Source organism: Mesoplodon densirostris, chromosome 9 (assembly GCF_025265405.1).
Source record: "Mesoplodon densirostris isolate mMesDen1 chromosome 9, mMesDen1 primary haplotype, whole genome shotgun sequence".
In the NCBI taxonomy this organism is placed as follows: domain Eukaryota; kingdom Metazoa; phylum Chordata; class Mammalia; order Artiodactyla; family Ziphiidae; genus Mesoplodon; species Mesoplodon densirostris.
Genome location: NC_082669.1, coordinates 11,064,864 through 11,080,291, shown reverse-complemented (window position 1 = coordinate 11,080,291; position 15,428 = coordinate 11,064,864).

The following is a 15,428-nucleotide window of genomic DNA, read 5'->3' as shown; positions in this document are numbered from 1 at the left end:
GTAGAAAAGAGACAGAACGGGAGAGAGAGAAGAGACCAACAGTTTCACAAAGAGAATGCATTGTAGTATGGAGAAAATTATTTCTCACCATTTCTACCATTCAGATTTTAAACCAATTGAGAAGCTGATACAGGAGAAATTGATAACATTAAAACTGAATTGAAGAATGTGACTTGAATGTGGAACCAAATGGGATTTCCTACTTCTTCCCTCCTGTATTGAACTAAACCATAAACAAGCCAGAGAACAAAGTATGGAACTGGATATAAGCAGAGGGAATCTTCTCCCACCTTTAATTGCTGTTCATAGAGGGTGGCAGTCATCAAGAAGTCTCAGGTACTGACCTGGCTGCTAAGTGTGTGGTGGTTCATAGGGAAACTGAGAGAAGCATAGAGAGGCAGATGCGGGAGGCAACTATCTGAGGACAGAATATGGCTTTTGCCAAATACACAAACAGTCTTGGGAGGTGGCGGTAGTTGTTAATTGCTGGGTACTACTTAGTAATGAAGGCCCTGAAACAAAAATGAATATCTCAGCCCACACGTCATGAGACAGTAACCAGCCTCCAGGAGTCTACTGGCCCTTCACATCACTGAGCCTCTAGAAGGAGAGAAGAGCATACATTTTTTTAGGATGCCAAGGCTGCATTCTTCATCATTAAGTAGAAGGCTCCAGCTGAGATAAGTACACAAATGCTCCAGAGACAGAGGAGATGTTAAGTAAATTAAACTGCCACTCTTAGTGGTAGCAGTGTCCATGTGGCAGCAGCAAGAGTAACAGTGGCTCATTCATTCCTCAGTGATGTGCCAAGGCAGCAAAGGCAGATAAAAATAAGTACTTGTAATGATGAATTCCTTAAGGAGTGCTAATGACTTGGTTTCTCTTACATGGAGCATTATATGTTTATAGAAATAACCAGGTAGGACCTACTCTACCTTGGGTGGTGTGTGTGTGTGTGTGTGTGTTTGTGTGTGTGTGTGTGTGTGTGTGTGTGTGTGTGTAGTAGGTTCTGATATCAATCTACAAATCTTCTTAACTCAGGTGATACCACTGGCTATCATGGATGAGAAAACTGTTCTGATTAACCCTGCCATAGTTTTGAAGACCATCCTCTTCGCCCTGGCAAGTCTCAGAAAGGAATGAAGGAAATCCCCTGTTTTCCACATTCTGGTACCAACTCTTATACAATCTAGTCATGCCATCCCCTGCTAATGTTTTCAAAAAATAAACTTATTTTAAAAGGTTTACTGAAATTTTTTAGTTAAATTTTAGAAGATATTATCTTACTTAAAATAGAAATGTTTCTATCCCCAAGTAAAATATAAACACCTTAAGTTTCCAAGAAAAATGTTCAAATGACAAACACTTCCATAACTCTCTCCTCTGTGCAGCCAATGTTAGTTTGGTTATACCACATTGGTTTATTTAGAAATAAAGTTCATCTCTCCCATTACATCAAGATGACCATAGAAAAGAAAATGTAAAAAAAAGGAAAACAACACGTGCCTATATGGAATATATGCATTTCTAGAGCAATGACATATTGAGGATGACTTATCATACCAAGGACTACAAAGCAGAATTAACCCACCTCCTTTGAATTGACTCAAAGAAACCAAAAAGGTGTTTTCACAGTTTTCAGAAGGCCTAGTCAAGAAGGATTCCAGCTGAATAAAGCAATAGAAAAAGTGGTTGGTGATATGAGTTGATATCAAAAGTTTTATGAAATTCCAAACTTGAGTAGATATCTTGATAAAGGAAAGTGTAGAAAATAAAATGAAACAGAATATCACACTGTTCCTTCTTTGGGGCTCAAATAAAGTATATTTTAAAGTTTACATAGAAGTTTTAACCACAAAATTCACACTTAATGAAAAGCCAGCTTGCTCTAAAGGACTAAGCTAAACAAAACGTTTGAATGTGATGCAAATTTTCTCTCTAAAGAAGGAAGCTGTTGAAGAAATAGGCAAGTCTCATTGGTAATTAAGGCTGTGACATAAAAATGGTACTTATACATAAGAGCATCAAGTGAAATATAAGCTTAGGATCATCAGGAAAATAATAAAACAGAAAGCAAGAGGATGTTAAAGCTGAATTTTGTAATATCTTGGCTAAGTATTCAAATATTCTGGTTGAACTGGCAAAACTCTATAGTGAGAAGTTTTCTCAAATTATTTTGGCTAATAATTGTCTCGGTCAATTGACTTTCATATTCATACAATTCATATTCATACAATTGGCAAACTTTCATATTCATACAATTTCCCATATATCATGGGAAAGAACTTTAATATTTCTTAACTACACTATACAGATGATAGATATAGACAAATACATACACATACATAGGTAGATAGTTTTTGGTTTTTTACACTTACCAAAGCATACTTCTGATGTTTGACTTCCCATGTAGGGGAAGGCCAAGGCCCAGGGAATGAATGCTCTGATAGTCTGGACTTCAATTACTCTGGTTCATGTCACAGTTGCTTCTCATCATAAATTAATAAACTCTCACACTTGTGTCAGTTATCTGATGACCTCTTTATTCCTGAGCACTGAAAGCTGTTTTTTTAAGGCACAGGACCAGATCCTAAAGTCAGTGTTTTACTTGGTTAGGCCCAGTCATACTTCAGCAGCCTTTCCTATGGACACCAGTATTGGCATCCATCTGCTTGTCTGCTACACATTTCTTAACTTATATGTGTTATTTATGGTAACTATAGGCTTTTGCCACCTTTAATTATAACAACAGGGTTGCCATATTTATATACTAAACTGATGATTCCTATACTTTTTCTCCCCCAAGGGTAACATTAGTTGAAAGAAAGGATGCTTTCAAGCAGAACCTATATGTATATAGGTTTACTTACAATATGTATAAATATATATGTATAATACATATATTTATTATATTTATTATATGTATTATTATATGTATATATGTTCATTTATTCCTTTATTCAGCAAATATATACAGAATATATGTTGTGTTGTAGAAATAATGCTCGACAGTGACCAAGTTAGAAAGAAAGACCAGCTTCTTGGAGTTTATAGTCTCATGGTAGACAGAGATTATTAAATACACAATTATTCTGTAATGCTTGTGATACTGAGTTTGGTAGGTAAATAAAATTTTAGTAGAGAAAGTGATGTGCCAAAATTAAGAGAAAAAGAATGAGTAGAATTTCACTAGAAAAAAAGCAGTGGAGTGGTGGAGTGACCTTTCTTTTGACAACAGGTATTTATGTATAATGCCATGTGTCAAACTTAGCTGCTGAGGACACAGCACTGGACCAAACATACCACATCCCATTTCTCATCGATTTGCATTCTGTTTGAGGAGACAAAGAAAATCAATTAAAAAACCTATAAATAAATTATTTGAGATGGCAACTGTGCTATGAAGAACTAAAACTGGGCTGTCATGCAAATTGTTTGCCTCCCCAGCATCTATTTGCTCTGATTTTTGGGGAGGTTTACTCTTTCCCCATGTAGCTCATAAACTTTTGGGAAAGCTGATGTCTCTCTAGTAATAGGTACAAACACAGTAATTCTAAAAGTAGTTCAATTTCTTTGCAAGCAATTGGTTGAGCAACTCAAACCTAATTAAAGCAGTTTTTGCATTCACCTGACTTTAGATGTCAGTTCAGGAATGGTAATGTAACAAAATTCTAGACAATGAAACATGAGGGGAATATTGTGCATAACTTCTAGGGAAAAAGTTGCCTCACTCTTAAGAGGCAGGGGAAAAATGGCTTCTTTCTTTCTATGGTTGCAATTCCTATAGCTGCTGCTGCTGCCATATCCCTAATATGGTTGAGAGAATCTCAGAGAAACAGAGCAATCAGACTCTAGTTGAACGATGCTCATTTCCACCTACCTCTGGATATTCAGTCACACCAGTGATCACAGTTGTAGAAATCAACTTAACTCTTAATTTTTGTTACTCATCTGAAAACACTATAAATGAAACCAGAGAAATGTTTGATGTATTAGAAAAGAAGTAAGGGGACCAGGGGATAGTGTAGGTACTGCTTCAGACTGGCTGGTCAATAACTATCTTTCTGAAGAGGTGATACTTAAGCTGAGACAAGAATTGAGCCATGCTAATTAAGCCCTGAGAGCAAACCCTTCCAGGAAGCATAAATAACAACTCAACAATCACAGGATTCAACCAAGAATAGGGAGGTGTATGACACTAGAGATGAGCAATGCTCTGATGATACAAGGCTTGTGACTTGTACAGAGGTTTAGGATTCATTCTAAGAGCCATTAAAGCATTTGAAGTTTGGGGATGACAAATTATTGTACTTTTTCTTCTAAGTAATATTAAATCTGATGTTTTCAACTACCATTAAAATGTGTTCTCTAGTTTACAGCAACCATATTTCATTTTACAGTGTTGATAAAATTAAAAATTAATTAACATCATTCGTATGGCATGTAAATTTCTCTTATTTCAAAGGTATCTGATGGCAGGAATTTCTTACAGAACACAGTGACATTTAGCTAGTAAAATCAGTTAACAAGAAGTAAAGATCAAACAGTATACTTTTAATGAAAAATAAATGAAGTCTAGAAAATTTGTTTCTTAAATTCTTGTAGAAATCAAAATATATTAAAGTTGTAGGACAGAACTGCCAAAGAACATTTTTTATCCAAAATACAGTAATCCCTTTTTGAGACAGCATTATACAAAGAATAGAGGTAACTGAGAGAATTAAGGAGGCATGGTTTGAAGAGGTGAGAACTTTTAATTTGCCTAGAGATAAATTTACTGGACAAATTAAAAATGGATTTTATAAATGTTTATATTGCTACTCCTAAGAAGTCATATATCATAAATATTTTTTCTTTAATCATGCATGTCTTAACTAAAATATTCACTGTGGAAACCTATTGGTTAATTTCACAAATATTTACTGAATTCCTCTCTGTGTAATGCACTATGTTAGGGGACTTTGAAGAGAAGCACAAAAAATAAACAATTTTCTCCCTACCATAAAATATCATGCCATCACAAAAAAATATATATAAAATAGAAAATCATATAAAATAGAACAAGACAATTTTGAAACAGGCATAAAAAGGAATTAGAGGAAGATGACTTTTCCTAGAGAATCATAAAAGGCATCATGGACAGGCATTTCAGAGGAATCTTCATACATAAGCTGGGTACTTATAGATGGGCCGGAAGTGTTCAGAGTAACTTTGAATTAAATAATGGATGTTTTAGTGGGTGTTGTGTCATGACTATAGGATTAATCATGTCTGATTCACCAACTGCTAATCTCAGGAAACAATTCATATTTAGACTTGCCACAGGGAGTTACAACTGCCCTTATATATACCCTGATACACTGTATACATGAAGGTTAAATATCATAGATCTATTTCTTGATATCAAAAAGTTAGCAATATGACAAAAGTCCAGGGAGGAAAAACAGAGCCTTGCTGATTTTTAACGCACTTTTTTTCCCCCTGAAAGTAATTAAGTGACAGGAAAGCAAACAAGGAGACGACACAGACCATGGGGTAGCCAGAGAAGCTTTGAGGTGTATTTAAAAAGAATTACAGGGACGAGGGGAAGATGGCGGAAGAGTAAGATGCGGAGATCACCTTCCTCCCCACAAATACACCAGAAATACATCTACACGTGGAACAACTCCTACAGAACACCTACTGAATGCTGGCAGAAGACCTCAGACCTCTCAAAAGGCAAAAAAGTCCCCACGTACCTGGGTAGGGCAAAAGAAAACACAATAAACAGAGACAAAAGGATAGGGACGGGACCTGCACCTCTGGGAGGGAGCCGTGAAGGAGGAAAGGTTTCCACACATTAGAAGCCCTTTCGCCGGCGGAGACTGCGGGTGGCGGAGCGGGGGAAGCTTCGGAGCCACGGAGGAGAGCACAGCAACAGTGGTGCGGAGGGCAAAGCAGAGAGATTCCCGCACAGAGGATCGGTGCCGACCAGCACTCACCAGGCCGAGAGGCTTGTCTGCTCGGCCACTGGGCGGGGGGGGAGGGGGGGCTGGGAGCTGAGGCTCGGGCTTCGGTCGGAGCACAGGGAGAGGACTGGGGTTGGCAGCGTGAACACAGCCTGAAGGGGTTAGTGCGCCACGGCTGGCCGGGAGGGAGTCCGGGAAAAGTCTGGACCTGCCGAAGAGACAGGAGACTTTTTCTTCCCTCTTTGTTTCCTGGTCTGCGAGGAGAGGGGATTAAGAGCGCCCCTTAAAGGAGCTCCAGAGACGGGCGCGAGCTGCGGCTAAAAGCGCGGACCCCAGAGACGGGCATGAGACGCTAAGGCTGCTGCTGCCGCCACCAAGAAGCCTGTGTGCGAGCACAGGTCACTATCCACATCCCCTTCCGGGGAGCCTGTGCAGCCTGCCACTGCCAGTGTCCCACGATCCAGGGACAACTTCCACAGGAGAGCGCACGGCGGACCTCGGGCTGGTGCAACGTCACGCCGGCCTCTGCTGCCGAAGGCTCGCCCTGCACTCCCTACCCCTCCCTCCCACCGGCCTGAGTGAGCCAGAGTCGCCGAAGCAGCTGCTCCTTTAACCCCGTCCTGTCTGAGTGAAGAAAAGACGCCCTCCGGAGACCTACGCAAAGAGGTGGGGCCAAATCCAAAGCTGAGCCCCGGGAGCTGTGAGAACAAAGAAGACAAAGGGAAATCTCTCCCAGCAGCCTCAGAAGCAGCGGATTAAAGCTCCACAATCAACTTGATGTACTCTGCATCTGTGGAATACATGAATAGACAAGGAATCATCCCAAATTGAGGAGGTGTACTTTCAGAGCAAGATTTATTATTTTTTTCCCATTTTCCTTTTCTTGTGAATGTGTATGTGTATGCTGCTGTGTGAGATTGTGTCTGTATAGCTTTGCTTCCACCATTTGTCCTAGGGTTCTATCTATCTGTTTATTTTTTTTTTCATTTTGCTTAAAAAATTTTTTTTCTTAATAATTATTTTTTATTTTAATAACTTTATTTTATCTTACTTTATTTTATCTTCTTTCTTTTTTTTCCTTCCTTCCCTCCTTCCTTCCTCCCTTCCTCCCTCCCTCCTTCCTTCCCTCCTTCCTTCCTTTCTACTTTTTCTCCCTTTTATTCTGAGCCATGTGGATGAAAGGCTCTTGGTGCTGCAGCCAGGAGTCAGTGCTGTGCCTCTGAGGAGGGAGAGCCAACTTCAGGACACTGGTCCACAAGAGACCTCCCAGCTCCACATAATATCAAATGGCAAAAATCTCCCAGAGAACTCCATCTCAACACCAGCACCCAGCTTCACTCAACGACCAGCAAGCTACAGTGCTGGACACCCTATGCCAAACAACTAGCAAGACAGGAACACAACCCCACCCATTAGCAGAGAGACTGCCTAAAATCATAATAAGTCCACAGACACCCCAAAACACACCACCAGACGTGGACCTGCCCACCAGAAAGACAAGATCCAGCCTCATCCACCAGACACAGGCACTAGTCCCCTCCACCAGGAAGCCAACACAACCCACTGAACCAACTTTAGCCGCTGGGGACAGACACCAAAAACAATGGGTACTACGAACCTGCAGCCTGCAAAAAGGAGACCCCAAACACAGTAAGATAAGCAATATGAGAAGATAGAAAAACACACAGCAGATGAAGGAGCAAGATAAAAACCCACCAGACCTAAAAAATGAAGAGAAAATAGGCAGTCTACCTAAAAAAGAATTCAGAATAATGATTGTAAAGATGATCCAAAATCTTGGAAATAGAATAGACAAAATGCAGGAAACATTTAACAAGGACCTAGAAGAACTAAAGATGAAACAAGCAATGATGAACAGCAAAATAAATGAAATTAAAAATACTCTAGATGGGATCAATAGCAGAATAACTGAGGCAGACAAACGGATAAGTGACCTGGAAGATAAAATAGTGGAAATAACTACTGCAGAGGAGAATAAAGAAAAAAGAGTGAAAAGAACTGAGGACAGTCTCAGAGACCTCTGGGACAACAATGAATTCACGAACATTCGAATTATAGGGGTCCCAGAAGAAGAAGAGAAAAAGAAAGGGACTGAGAAAATATTTGAAGAGATTATAGTTGAAAATTTCCCTAATATGGGAAAAGAAATAGATAATCAAGTCCAGGAAGCACAGACAGTCCCATACAGGATAAAACCAAGGAGAAATACGGCAAGACACATATTAAACTGTCAAAAATTAAATACAAAGAAAACATATTAAAAGCAGCAAGGGAAAAATAGCAAATAATACACAAGGGAATCCCCATAAGGTTAACAGCTGATCTTTCAGCAGAAACTCTGCAAGCCAGAAGGGACTCTGGCAGGACATAATTAAAGTGATGAAGGAGAAAAACCTACAACCAAGAACACTCCACCCAGCAAGGATCTCATTCAGATTTGATGGAGAAATTAAAACCTTTACAGACAAGCAAAAGCTGAGAGAGTTCAGCACCACCAAACCAGCTTTACAACAAATGCTAAAGGAACTTCTCTAGGCAAGAAACACAAGAGAAGGAAAAGACCTACAATAATGAACCCAAAACAATTAAGAAAATGAGAATAGGAACATACATATGGGTAATTACCTTAAATGTAAATGGACTAAATGCTCCCAGCAAAAGACACAGATTGGCTGAATGGATACAAAAACAAGACCCATATATATGCTGTCTAAAAGAGACCCACTTCGGACCTAGAGACACATACAGACTGTAAGTAAGGGGATGGAAAAAGATATTCCATGCAAATGGAAACCAAAGGACAGCTGGAGTAGCAATTCTCATATCAGACAAAATAGACTTTAAAATAAAGACTATTAGAAGAGACAAAGAAGGACACTACATAATGATCAAGGGATCGATCCAAGAAGAAGATATAACAATTGTAAATATTTATGCACCCAACATACGAGCACCTCAATACATAAGGCAAATACTAACAGCCATAAAAGGGGAAGTTGACAGTAACACCTTCATAGCAGGGGACTTTAATACCCCACTTTCACCAATGCACAGATCATCCAAAATGAAATAAATAAGGAAACACAAGCTTTAAATGATACATTAAACAAGATGGACTTAGTTGATATTTATAGGATATTCCATCCAAAAACAAGGGAATACACATTTCTCTCAAGTGCTCATGGAACATTCTCCAGGATAGATCATATCTTGGGTCACAAATCAAGCCTTGGTAAGTTTAAGAAAATTGAAATTGTATCAAGTATCTTTTCCGACCACAACGCTGTGAGACTAGATATCAATTACAGGAAAAGACCTGTAAGAAATACAAACACATGGAGCCTAAACAATGCATTACTTAATAACGAAGTGATCACTGAGGAAATCAAAGAGGAAATTAAAAAATACCTAGAAACAAATGACAATGGAGACACGACGACCCAAAACCTATGGGATGTAGCAAAAGCAGTTCTAAGGGGGAAGTTTATAGCAATATAATCCCACCTTAAGAAACAGGAAACATCTCGAATAAACAACCTAACCTTGCACCTAAAGCAATTAGAGAAAGAAGAACAAAAAAATCCCAAAGTTAGCAGAAGGAAAGAAATCATAAAAATCAGATTGGAAATAAATGAAAAAGAAATGAAGGAAACGATAGCAAAAATCAATAAAACTAAAAGCTGATCCTTTGAAAAGATAAACCAAATTGATAAACCATTAGCCAGACTCATCAAGAAAAAAAGGGAGAAGACTCAAATCAATAGAATTAGAAATGAAAAAGGAGAAGTAACAACTGACACTGCAGAAATACAAAAGATCATGAGAGATTACTACAAGCAACTCTATGCCAATAAAATGGACAACCTGGAAGAAATGGACAAATTCTTAGAAATGCATAACCTGCCAAGACTAAATCAGGAAGAAATAGAAAACATGAACAGACCAATCACAAGCACTGAAATTGAAACTGTGATCAAATATCTTCCAACAAACAAAAGCCCGGGACCAGATGGCTTCACAGGTGAATTCTATCAAATATTTAGAGAAGAGCTAACACCTATCCTTCTCAAACTCTTCCAAAATATAGCAGAGGGAGGAACACTCCCAAACTCATTCTGCGAGGCCAGCATCATCCTGATACCAAAACCAGACAAGGATGTCACAAAGAAAGAAAACTACAGGCCAATATCACTGATGAACATAGATGCAAAAATCCTCAACAAAATACTAGTAAACAGCATCCAACAGCACATTAAAAGGATCATACACCATGATCAATTGGGGTTTATTCCAGGAATGCAAGGACTCCTCAATATATGCAAATCAATCAACGTGACACACCATATTAACAAATTGAAGGAGAAAAACCATATGATCATCTCAATAGATGCAGAGAAAGATTTTGACAAAATTCAACACCCATTTATGATAAAAACCCTGCAGAAAGTAGGCATAGAGTGAACTTTCCTCAACATAATAAAGGCCATATATGACAAACCCACACCCAACATCGTCCTCAATGGTGAAAAACTGAAAACATTTCCACTAAGATCAGGAACAAGACAAGGCTGCCCACTCTCACCACTCTTATTCAACCTAGTTTTGCAAATTTTAGCCACAGCAATCAGAGAAGAAAAGGAAATAAAAGGAATCCAAATTGGAAAAGAAGAAGTAAAGCTGTCATTGTTTGCAGATGACATGATACTATACATAGAGATTCCTAAAGATGCTACCAGAAAACTACTAGAGCAAATCAATGAATTTGGTAAAGTAGCAGGATACAAAATTAATGCAGGGAAATCGCTGGCATTCTTATACACTAATGATGAAAAATCTTAAAATGAAATCAAGAAAACATTCCCATTTACCACTGCAACAAAAAGAATAAAACATTTAGGATTAAACCTATCTAAGGAGACAAAAGACCTGTATATGCAGAAAATTATAAGACACTGATGAAAGAAATTAAAGATGATACAAATAGATGGAGAGATATACCATGTTCTTGGATTGGAAGAATCAACATTGTGAAAATGACTCTACTACTCAAAGCAATCTACAGATTCAGTGCAATCCCTATCAAACTACCACTGGCATTTTTCACAGAACTAGAACGAAAAATTTCACAATTTGTATGGAAACACAGAAGACCCCGAATAGCCAAAGCAATCTTGAGAATGAAAAATGGAGCTGGAGGAATCAGGCTCCCTGACTTCAGAATATACTACAAAGCTACAGTAATCAAGACAGTATGGTACTAGCACAAAAACAGAAAGATAAATCAATGGAACAGGATAGAAAGCCCAGAGATAAACCCATGCACATATGGTCACCTTATCTTTGATAAGGGAGGCAGGAATGTACAGTGGAGAAAGGACAGCCTCTTCAAAAAGTGGTGTTGGGAAAACTGGACAGGTACATGTAAAAGTATGAGATTAGATCACTCCCTAACACCATACACAAAAATAAGCTCAAAATGAATTAAAGACCTAAATGTATGGCCAGAAACTATCAAACTCTTAGAGGAAAACATAGGCAGAACACTCTATGTCATAAATCACAGCAAGATCATTTTTGACCCACCTCCTAGAGAAATGGAAATAAAACCAAAAATAAACAAATGGGACCAAATGAAACTTCAAAGCTTTTGCACAGCAAAGGAAACCATAAACAAGACCAAAAGACAGCCCTCAGAATGGGAGAAAATATTTGCAAATGAAGCAACTGATGAAGGATTAATCTCCAAAATTTATAAGCAGCACATGCATCTCAATAACAAAAAAACAAACAACCCAATCCAAAAATGGGCAGAAGACCTAAATAGGCATTTCTCCAAAGAAGATATACAGACTGCCAACAAACACATGAAAGAATGCTCAACATCATTAATCATTAGAGAAATGCAAATCAAAACTACAATGAGATAGCATTTCTCACCGGTCAGAATGGCCATCATGAAAAAAATCTAGAAACAATAAATGCTGGAGAGGGTGTCGAGAAAAGGGAGTACTCTTGCACTATTGGTGGAAATGTGAATTGGTACAGCCACTATGGAGAACAGTATGGAGGTTCCTTAAAAAACTAAAAATAGAACTACCATATGACCCAGCAATCCCACTACTGGGCATATACCCTGAGAGAACCATAATTCAAAAAGAGTCATGTACCAAAATGTTCATTTCAGCTCTATTTACAATAGCCCAGAGATGGAAACAACCTAAGTGTCCATCATCGGATGAATGGATAAAGAAGATGTGGCACATATATACAATGGAGTATTACTCAGCCATAAAAAGAAATGAAATTGAGCTATTTGTAATGAGGTGGATGGACCTAGAGTCTGTCATACAGAGTGAAGTAAGTCAGAAAGAGAAAGACAAATACTGTATGCTGACACATATATATGGAATTTAAGAAAAAAAAATGTCATGAAGAACCTAGGGGTAAGACAGGAATAAGACCTACTAGAGCATGGACCTGAGGATATGGGGAGTGGAAAGGGTAAGCTGTGACGAAGCGAGAGAGTGGCATGGACATATATATGCTACCAAATGTAAAATAGATAGCTAGTTGGAAGCAGCCGCATAGCACAGGGAGATCAGCTTGGTGCTTTGTGACCACCTAGAGGGGTGGGTAGGGAGGGTGGGAGGGAGGGATACACAAGAGGGAAGAGATATGGGAACATATGTATATGGATAACTGATTCACTTTGTTATAAAGCAGAGACTAACACACCATTGTAAAGCAATTATACTCCAATAAAGATGTAAGAAAAAAAAAAAGAATTACAATTCCAATTTTGACACTTAAACCCCTCTGCCTCCCTTACCTTAGTTTTAACATTTGTAACTTGGAAATAATACGTGCAGGTTTTTTCTAAGCAATGAGAAAATGTATCAAAGTATTTCTTTTAAGCTCTAGAATGGTGCTGTCCAACACAGTAGCCACTAGCCATATGTGGGAATTTAAGTTTAAATAAATTTAATTAAATAAAATTAAAAATTAAATTCCCTAGTCACACTAACTACATTTCAAGTACTAATAGCTAATGTGGCTGGTGGCTACTATACTGGACAAAATGGACATAGAATATTTCTATCATCACAGAAAGTTTTATTCAACAGCACTGCTGTGGACAGCACTGATAACAAATATCAGTTGCATTTCTGACTTGTCTGCATGGTCACAAAATAATGTGATCTAGTTAATAAATGAATCCTTTTAGGTAGAAAAATCCTAGCTGTAGGACAGAGAAGGAAAAGTGGTAAAAATCTATCTCCATAAGAAAGTACTTTTTTTAAAAAAATTTATTTATTTTTGGCTGCATTTGGGTCTTTCTTGCGGCATGGCTTTCTCTAGTTGCAGTGAGCAGGGGCTACTCTTCGTTGCAGTGCATGGGCTTCTCATTGTGGTGGCTTCTCTTGTTGCGGAGCACAGGCTCTGGGAGCACGGGCTTCAGTAGCTGTGACATGCGGGCTCAGTAGTTGTGGCTCGTGGGCTTAGTTGCTCTGCAGCATGTGGGATCTTCACGGACCAGGGCTCTACCCGTGTCCTTTGCATTGGCAGGCAGATTCTTAACCACTGTGCAACCAGGGAAGCCCAGAAAATATCTTATTAATAAACTGCTATCTATACAGTGCTATGTGTTAAATTTTTCCAGCACCTCAATTATTTTTCTTGAGTTTCCAAGAAGAAAATAATGCTATTTTATGGGCTCAGAAAATGCAATCAGGAGGGAAAATCATTCTGTAGTCATAAGGTAAAAGTTGAAACGGTATCACATTTTAGAAGAGGCTTCAAAAAACTGTAACTTATATTTTCAAAATTTTTAATGTATAGCACATTCAACACTAAAGTTCACAGCTCCTAAGTCTATAGCTTGATAAAATTTTACTTATGTACACACGTGTATAATCACACTTCCAGTCCCCAGAAGGCTCCCTTGTGGTCCTCCCACTCAATAAATCCTTCTCCACAAAGATAACTACTCTTCTGACTTCAATCACTAAGAGATTACTTCTGTTGGTTCTTGACCTCGTATGTGACACTATATAGTCTATATACTCTTTTTATGTCTTCTTTTTCAATGTTATGTCTGTGACATGAAGCCATGTTCTTCCAAGTAGCAAAAGCTAATTCTTTCCCAAAAAACGAGATAAAATTTGATACTAAGCACTCCTGTTCTAGTGAGGTGAGATCACCACTCAGAGAGGAAAGCCTACTTGGTTTTCATGCTTAGCAAAATGCCTTTCTATAGTTGTAATGGCATTAGCTATAAACATTATTAAGAACTTGCTTAAGAAAATAGATTTATTTTCCAGACTTTCTTTTCCCCCTTAAAGTGAAGAAGGTTCACTGTTCTTACCCTTTAAAACCTGCACTGAAAGCTTATTCTCCAAGGTGACCACCATCTTTTCTGTATATGGTGATTCCCTGCAATTTCGAACCTTCTGTGAATTTCTAGCTCCCTGAAGATGAGGTTTCTCTCCATAGAAATAGCTCTTGGACATGGCAGTTTAGGCAAAGGGCAAAAGAGATCTTCTTTGACAACCCTACATGTTTCAGATCCTCTTGTCTTTTATGTAAAAGCAGCTGTGAATAATATTGTTTTTCTAATCCTCAGATCTGCAGTCTTATTTAGTTAGTTACTTAGTTATTTTTATTTATTTTTTGTTGAAGTATAGCTGATTTACAATGTTCTGTTAGTTTCATGTGTACAGGAAAGTGATTCAGTTATAAATATATTTATATTTAACTTTTTCAGATTCTTTTCCATTATAGGTTATTACAAGATATTGAATATAGTTCCCTGTGTTATACAGTAGGTCCTTGTGGTTTATCCATTTTATATAGAGTAGTATATATAAGTTAATCCCAAACTCCTAATTTATCCCTCCCCCACACACTTTTTCCTTTGGTAACCATAAGTTTATTTTCTATGTCTTTGAGTCTACTTGTTTTGTAAATAAGTTCATTTATACCATTTTTTCAGATCCCACATAAAAGTGGTATTGTATGATATTTGTTTTTCTCTGTTTGATTTAGTTCAACTAACATGATAATCTCTAGGTCCATTCATGTTGTTGCAAATGGCATTATTTCATTCTTTTTTACAGCTGAGTAATATTCCATTGTGTGTGTATGTATGTGTGTATATATATATATATATATATATATCACATCTGCTTTATCCATTAATCTGTTGATGGACATTTAGGTTCCTTCCATGTCTTGGCTATTGTAAATAGTGCTAGTAAGAACACTGGGGTGCATATATCTTTTCAAATTAGAGTTTTCTCTGGATATATGCTCAGGAGTGGGACTGCAGGGTTATATGGTAACTCTATTTTTAGTTTTTTAAGGAACCTCCATACTGTTCTCCATAGTGGCTGCACCAATTTACAGTCCCACCAACAGTGTGAGAAGGTTCTCTTTTCTCCACACCCTCTCCAGCATTTA